General features: G+C 34.6%; 1 protein-coding gene across 1 annotated transcript in view; it reads right to left on the minus strand.

Moving 5' to 3' along the window:
• Nucleotides 1-8,668, minus strand: part of LOC106878166 (synaptogenesis protein syg-2) — a 180,518-nt gene that overhangs the window by 9,747 nt on the left and 162,103 nt on the right. The gene's annotated exons all lie outside the window — the stretch shown is intronic.

The following is an 8,668-nucleotide window of genomic DNA, read 5'->3' on the forward strand; positions in this document are numbered from 1 at the left end:
TTTGGTAGATGGAAACTGAAAGAAGCCCGTCGCATATATATATGTGTGTGTGTGTGTGTGTGTGTGTTTGTCCCCGCCCACCATTGCTTGACAACTGATGTTGTTGTGTTCATGTCCCCGAAACTTAGCGATAGAATAAGTACTAGGCTTACAAAGAATAAGTCCTGGGGTCGATTTGTTCGACTAAAGGTGGTGCTCCAGCATGGCCGCAGTCAAAATGACAGAAACAAAATAAAAGAATATATATATATATATATCTTTATATGTATTTATGTGTGTATGTATCTATGTTTGTATGTATGCGTATATGTATGCATAGATACACGCTCCCAGTTTCACACACATTTTTATCACATAGACGTATATGTGTGGTTACCCATGTACAAGTGTGTGTGTGTGTTAATGCGTGTGCATGTGAGTGAGTGTACATTTAACCATGTATGCATCTATGTATGTTTAAATATATGTGAATGTGGGGTTCTTCTCAAATTTTATTAACCGCAAAATAAAAAGAAAGAAAATGAAAAACAGAAAGAAATTAAATAAATGCTGAGAATTATGACATATGCATGATTATGATGATTTAGGGTTTAGTGCTAAATAATGGTCGTATCCATTATTTATGAGAAGTGGAGATGTACATAAAATTCTTTAAAACATAAATTCTTTAAAACCGGCCATTAAACATGGAATTAATTTGTTTGTATCAAATGAATGTTAACATTGCAAAAATATCAGCCACAACTCTGACAGAATTTGAATTGATAAATCTATTACCAAGAAAGCAAAAAAAACCCAAAAAACCAAACCAATCATACAGACATTTCTACCACAAAATGGAAAATTTTTTGTAGGAATTCATATGTATGTATGTATGTATGTATGTATGTATGTATGTGCATGTGTGTCTGTCTGTATGTATGTTTGTATGTATGTGTGTATTTATACATGTCACTATGTGTGTGTGTGCCTCTCTCAGTATCTGTCTATCTATCTTTCTGTCTGTTTGTCTGTCTATCTATTTATCTATATATATATATATTATCATCATCATCATTAGCAGCAGCAGCAGCATCCTTTTGATGTACACTTTTCAATGCTTTCATGAGTTAAACAACATTTGCTGAGGCAGGTTTCCTATGGCTGTAGGAAAAGATAGTAGGGTGTTGCAATATGAGGCCAGATTGGTTGTTATTTCTAGAATCTCAATTGACCAGGAAAATTGCCCATTGTTAGTTAATCATAGTAGTAGCAAAAGTAGTGGCCATGGTTGGGGTGCTAGTGGTAGTAGTAGAAGTAGTTGTGATAGTGGTGGTGGTAGTAATAGTCCCTTCTACTACAGGCACGTGGCTTAGAAATTTTGGGGGTGGGCAATAGCTGATCACATTGACCCCAGTGTTTGCCTAGGACTTATCGTATTTTAACATGTATAGGGAACCCATTTTTTGTCAAAAATTAGGTTTTAAAATATTGGAGTTTCTTATACATGGATGGTATTATAGTCCCTTACAAAACCTTTTCTGCCAAATTAGGGGGTTCTTTATACATGTTAAAATATGATAATTTATCAATCCTGAAAGGATGAAAGGCAAAGTCAACCTCGGTAGAATTTGAACTCAGAACGTAAAGTGTCGCAAGATCTACCACTAAGTATTTTGCCTGGTGCAGTAACCATTCTACCAGTTCACCATCTTATCTGGTGGTAGTAATGGTAGCAGTCATTTGTCAACTACAAATTCATTATAGTAGTAGTAGTAGTAGTAGTAGTTGTTGTTGTTATCGTCATTTGACAACCCTGAATTTGAAACACACTTCAGTTGAACCCTGATCAAACGGTGCAGTAAATCATATTCGATGGCATTTAAGTAACACAACAAAGAAATTGACAAAATAATCTTGTAGAAAAATCTAGGAAGTAAAAAGAAAATGCATTGGTCTTTGTGCATTTCTTATTTTATTCCAGCTGGATGCTCAACAGTTTATTTCATGGTTACTCTTTTGGACAATCATCATATAATTTATTTTCTTGAAGCGTTTGATGTTTCAGAGCATTGACTTATCATCAAAGTCATCAACAGATATATCATTTGAGCTTTAGCCAAATATATGCAGATATAATCTCCAAGAACTATGTATCAATCTATCCATTTGTCTTCACTGTTATCTATGTACCTTCGTTTGTTTATCTATTTATCTCTTGTCAATTTGAGGAATTGAGGTGATTCAAGTAAAGTATACAGTGTGACAAGATCCACCTATCTATTATTCTCCTTATTCTACTCTCTCTGCCTCTGTCTCTCTGTCTATTTATCTATCTATTAATCTTCTACACTTCTTCAGTATTTATCTATATATCAACTGATCTGTCTCTGTTTTATATTTCCATATTCCTAATTACATGTTAACCACGAAGAAAATGTTATACTTTTATATTATTATTATTATTATTATTATTGTTTTTATTATTGAGGCAGTGAACAGGCAGAATGGTTAGCATGACAGCCAAAATGCCGAGTGGAATTCCGTCCATCTTTATGTTCTACGTTCAAATTCTGCACACATATACACACATATATAATATAGATAGATAATATATATACACAGTGTTCAAAAGGTCACTCTGCAGTGAATTTTTTGAAGACACCATCAACACCGAGAAATATTGCTCAAATATTGTCCGTCCATTTGTAAGACCAACTCACTAAAAGTGAAATTAATAATGCATACTTTCAGCAAGATGGCGCTACAGCACATACTTCGCGCATCACCATGGTGCTACTTCAAGGGTTTTTCGGTGAACGGATAATTTGGAAGGGACTTTGACCACCAAAATCACCTGATTTAACACCAGACTTTTTTTCTGGAGAGCAAGTAAAGGACCATTGTACAAGAATTGCTCGAAAACCATTCATGAGCTAAAAGACACAATCATAACCTTCACACGGACCGTACCGCGTCAGACTCTCCAAGATGTATTTCAAAACATGTGGAGAAGAGTCAACTTATGTATTGAAAATGAAGGATAACACTTTGAACACCCCTTATAAGTTTTTTTAAAAGTCTTGTAAAGAGTCTAATATATTCTTTTGTAGTCTTATACCATCTTAGAAAGATTTATTTTGCAATAAGATATTTACTGCAGAGAGACTTTTTGAACGCCCTGTATTATCTATCTATCTATCTATCTATATAAGTAGGTAAATTGAAATTTAGAGGTAATACTTGACAATTGTAAGCACCTGTGTATTCCAGCTAGTGGTTGCGGTGAAAGAATAAAATGTAAATCCAAAAAATAACAACAAAACTATTATAGTTTGTAAAGCTTGAAACACGTGTACCGCGGAATCCTTTGTAGTTTTGTTGTTATTTTTTGGATTTACATTTTATCTATCTCTCTCTATATATATATGCCTATGCGTATGTATGTGTATACGCACACACATGCTGGGCATCAACACAGTTTCTGACGACCAAATTCACTAACAAGGCATTGGTCAGCCCAAGAGTATAGTAGAAGAGACTTGCTCAAAGTGTCACACAATGAGACTGAACTCAAAAACTCTGTGACTGCAAAGTGAGCTTCCTAACTACCTGGTTGTGCCTGCAGTTGCAATTTTGCAATTAGGAACTTTTGCACAACATAACTGGTTACCTATTTGGAGAAAAACAAGGAAGTTTCACAATCCCTACATAACTTAACAGCAAGGAAAATAGAAAATTCTGGCTCACAGTGACATCTTGTAGATAACGAGAGCTGGTAAAAATAAAAAAATAAATAAATGTAAATGTATGAATGAGGTTGCTTTCTGCATTTGACCAGAACTGATTAACTACAGTTTATTACAAGATGATTGGATTGCATCCTTAAATAGGTTGTTAATGAGGATTTAATAGTAATCAATTGTCACCACAGCATTGATTGTAACCATATTTATGTAATTATATTATAATATAAAGCAGTGTGGAGAAGAGTGGCAGAATGGCGGAAATGTTGGAGAACTTGACTAAAATACATTACAATACATTACAATACAATATTTAACTTTGTCTGTCTGTCTGTCTCTTTCTCTCCCCTTTGACTTCAAACATCAACTGGGATTAATGTATTAGCAGATCCTGTTTAATTTGATGGCAAGTCCTATAATGATTGATCTAATAACAGTGATCAATGGGTTTTAACATTAATTGTAACTATTAGACATAAATAATTTATGTAACATTATAAGAGAAATAAAGAGAAAGAATGTTTAGAAAGTGCCAGGAATGGTAATGTTGCCTGCCTTTTTATTTTCCTGTTCTTTGACTGAGCTATACAAGGGGACATGTATTTGGCCAGTTGGTGTGCTAGAAATTGCAGCTAAATCTTCCATAATTCGCACATTCTTAGAAAAGGACAAGTTGGATAACATGGCCCTAGATTCTCTGCACAGAGGGAAATGATGGAATGATCACAACTGGAATAATACTTTTGATTATAAAACTCACATACTCAAAGCTGATCTGGGGTTAAACAATGTATGTATGTACATATGTATGTATATATGCATGCATGTATGTATATATGTATGTGATTTTTCTTTGAGTTTAATTAAAGTTCTTCTTAAAAGAGTTCAAGCCACTCGCTCACGAAGCAACAAGACATCTTGAGTGAAGAGATTTCCCGATGTTTTTGAATATATGGTTGAGTTGGTGTGGTGGTTGAATTGGCAATGTACACACCCAAGAGTGTGCATCTATTCACAGAAGAATTTCAGATGGAGAATTTTTGGAATGCCTTACAAATCTCCACTGTGGCCACTAATAAATTGAATTTGGAGAATCCACGTCAGTTTCTTTTGTTCTATTTCCATGAAACTGAGTATTTCTAGGAATGTGTGTGTGTGTGTGTGTGTGTGTGTGTGTGTTATGACGTTTTGGGCAGATGTATCAGATTTCCACAGCAAAAGAATTAAAACAGAAGTGTGTGATTCAAGGGAGGGCCAGCTGCTATTTCTAGCAGGGCCAACGGCTGCACAAAAGTTCCATTGTTGGCTTCAGTATTGAATTGATTTTAATAATTGTAAACATTCAACCTTTTGGCTGATGTGGCCTCTGGTCACCTTCAGATGTCTATCATATTCAGTTATGTTCTCAACATTTGGAATTGAATACTTTTATCAAAACCTTGTGGGTAGATTGTGGTCATTGCATTGTCCATATGAAGGGTATTCTTCCTGTTTATTCTACCACTTGTCATGCCATTAAGAGGTTAGGCTTCCTCCAGAGTAGTGGTTCTCAACCATTTTTTGCCTGTGAACCCCTTTGATTCCTGTATTATTCCAATGGACCTTTATACCCCATTCAATGTTTAGCAAAAAAATATTCATATTATAGTTTTATATTTAAATATTAATGTGAATTGTATGAAAAAAATTGTTAAAATATTTTGTGAATTGTATGAAGTATAACCAATGTATTGCTCATAAAATTTAACAACAAAATCTTATGTGGACTCCCACCCCCAGGGTCTTGTGTATATATACATCGAGAACTGCTGATCGAGAGTAATATAGAGTTTGGTTGAGCCAAAGATTGAACTCTGGTTCAAAGGCTAGACTACTACACTTAACTTCAGTAACAACACATCTAGTAGAATAATTTATATGGAGAATATCCTTAGTATGGACAATGAAATAATAACGGAATGTATGTGTTACCACATACATACATACATACATGCATGCATGAATACATATTCTCTCTCTCTCTCTTTCTCACACACACACACGGAGGGGAAATCACTTGTCCAGCAGGTGTTAAAGCTAAAAATCATCAAAAAAGAAAACACCTAAGCTGAACTATTGAGAAACTTACAGCTACTCCAGTGGATCACAAGTTCAGATTTATAGCCATAGTTATTGGAGCCCTAGGATTATAAAACAAACTGCCTCAAGATATCTTGATGAATAAGGGTTCTCAAAACCAGAAAGAAAAAAGCCATTGATGGAAATGTCAAAATATGTAAGACTTTCCGAAAGTTTAGTATATGATTTTATATGCACATGTCTAGACATGCAAATATATATATGAATATACATACATAAAACAAAACATACACATCTGCACATGCACTGACTCCAAAGATTTGCATATATATATATATATATATATATATATATATATATACACCCATACATGCATAACTATCCTGTTGATGTTGTTGAAATTGCAATGAAGGAACCTTGGATCTAGGTTAAAAACCAAATCTTTCTTCAATCTAGAAATAAAACTAAATCATTACATACATTCACTCACACACATAGGGTCAAGGTCAGGTTGTCATACAAAACTGAAGTGAATCTGAAAATAATTCTTAATTATTGGAAATCATATTCAAAATGAGAAGACAAACCATTAGGATTAATGAATTTTTTTCACAAAAAGAGAATGAAGGAGATTTCCAAATTTCAACTAAGTAATAATGTTAAATCATGGTATGAAGAGAGAGTTAGTTAATCTTTTGATAGCAATGGTGATAAGATGACAACTTTAGACAGGTTTTAGTCTAATTCGTCCTCTTCAGTGAAACCTAGCTACCAGACCAAGAACAATTTTGTGTAGCTGCAAGTAACAACCAAGCTCATGACTTCAACTCATCGTATGCTTACCCCTAAAATTTGGTCTTCTATTTGAATATTTATATCTTTAGTCTGTCACTGTGCTGTTCCTAAAAACACAATGTCATCAGTGTTAATATTAATGTTTGTGAAAATAAAAATAATTTCTTACATAGACACATAAATACAGAATTTCGATGAAGATGACGTGAAAATAATGCTTTTATTGAAGGCATCAGCGAAAGAATTTAACAGCTGCAAGTGGCAATCAAACTTTGAGTTATGATTTCAATTCATTACAAGCTTGACCCTAAAGGTCAGTCTTCCATGCCGGGACTCAGAAGGATAAATGTCAGCACTATTACCATTCTTTGATTTTATTTGTTTGTTTGAGAAAAATAAGAAAAGCCCATAGCCCTTTTTTCCCCTTCTTTTGTATGAAGGCTGTCCTAAAGAAGAAAGGTGGTACCAAGTAGAGGAATATTTGGTGTAATTAATATCCAGTTTGAATTCTTGCAAGGTTTGCTGTGGAAGAAGAAAACATGGGTGGGAACATAATTCCAGATGGAGATTGATCCAGGAGAAACAAGTGTTAGACAAAGTGGTCAGTACAAAATCTGGATGGTATCAGGGGTGGGCAGTGGGAGTGGTGGATGAGATATTGGTGCATCATATCAGTAGGATGCATTGAGTTATATTTCGAGGGATAGGGTAGACTGTAGTATTAATAGGGGAGACAGGATGAAAACACCACTTCATAAAGGTACTAGTTACAATATTTGGTGGTACCAGTTACATTACATATAATTGGTAAATGTGTTCCAAAACCTTGAATGAAGGCAGTGGGTCTGAGTGTCAGTGGTTAGTTCTGGTTTCATGACATGTAAAGGATGAGAGAAACCTTCCCTCATGGAGAGGATGCCAATCTACTGTGGATAATTATTACTGACAGACGGATAAATTGAAGCATGTTCAATAAATTGTCCTGCTTAGGAACACAACAAAAGACCCACAACAAGTTTGAACTTCCAGTCCAATGCTTCACTGACTCATCTATTTCATTGTTGCTATATATTACACTCAACTACAATCCAAGGAAGGAGCCACCGCTTGGTCATCCATCCTACATGAAATAACAGCCAAATCCCCCTCAAGTCATACTCTATAACTATACTATATGATACTACACTGTTATGTCTCAAGCTACTGCTATTGCATATAATTGATAATGTCTGTTTCAAGCCTACAAGCCAATTAGCTTAAGCTTATTTCATTTCTCAGGTGATTCACATTACTGAGAGTGTAAGACTCATCAGTCTGTGGCCCAGTTAATCTCTGGTTAGCACCAGTAGCCATTTTCGGCTGAGGGAATTAAAGCAAATGTGAAATGAAGTAACTTACTTAAGAGCACAATATACCACTTAGCCCAAGACTTGAACTCATGGCCTAACTATTGTGAGTTTGATTCTCTAACCATTAAGCCATGTCAACAGAGATAGAACTAGTATCACATTGTTAATTAGTCATAGCAGAAAAGGGCCTCAAATCAAGGGCACTTTAGTTGCAACCATTCCATCTACCTGCATTTCAGTGATCCAATTGCTCCACATATACTTCCATTTTTAACCCTTTAACTGTGAAATGAAATTTCATGGTTATTCCAGTAATGGTGTTAAATATCTACCAAAAAATGGAACTGGTATTTTCTACAAGTCACATTGCTTCCATAAACTTGATATATCTCTACAAAAAATAGTTTCAGACATGACATTATCCAACAAAAGATAGATTGGTGTATACAATTCCTTTCTGCAGTTAAGGATTATGAAATTTTTGAGTGGACATATTTGATTCCAGCAGTAAAAGAATTAAAACAGAAGGGTGTGATTTAAGGGAGGTTAGGCTGCTATTTCTTGTAAGGTTAGCGACTGCACAGCGGTTCCATTGTTAGTTTGGGTATTGAATTGATTTGACTAATTGTGAAGTACTAAAAAAATGCCGATATTCTTGCAAAAAAGGTAAATGGTAAGAAACTGAAAAATCTTAATGTGCAAAAAAAAAAAAAAAAAAAA

This window comes from Octopus bimaculoides, chromosome 15 (assembly GCF_001194135.2).
Source record: "Octopus bimaculoides isolate UCB-OBI-ISO-001 chromosome 15, ASM119413v2, whole genome shotgun sequence".
Taxonomy (NCBI): domain Eukaryota; kingdom Metazoa; phylum Mollusca; class Cephalopoda; order Octopoda; family Octopodidae; genus Octopus; species Octopus bimaculoides.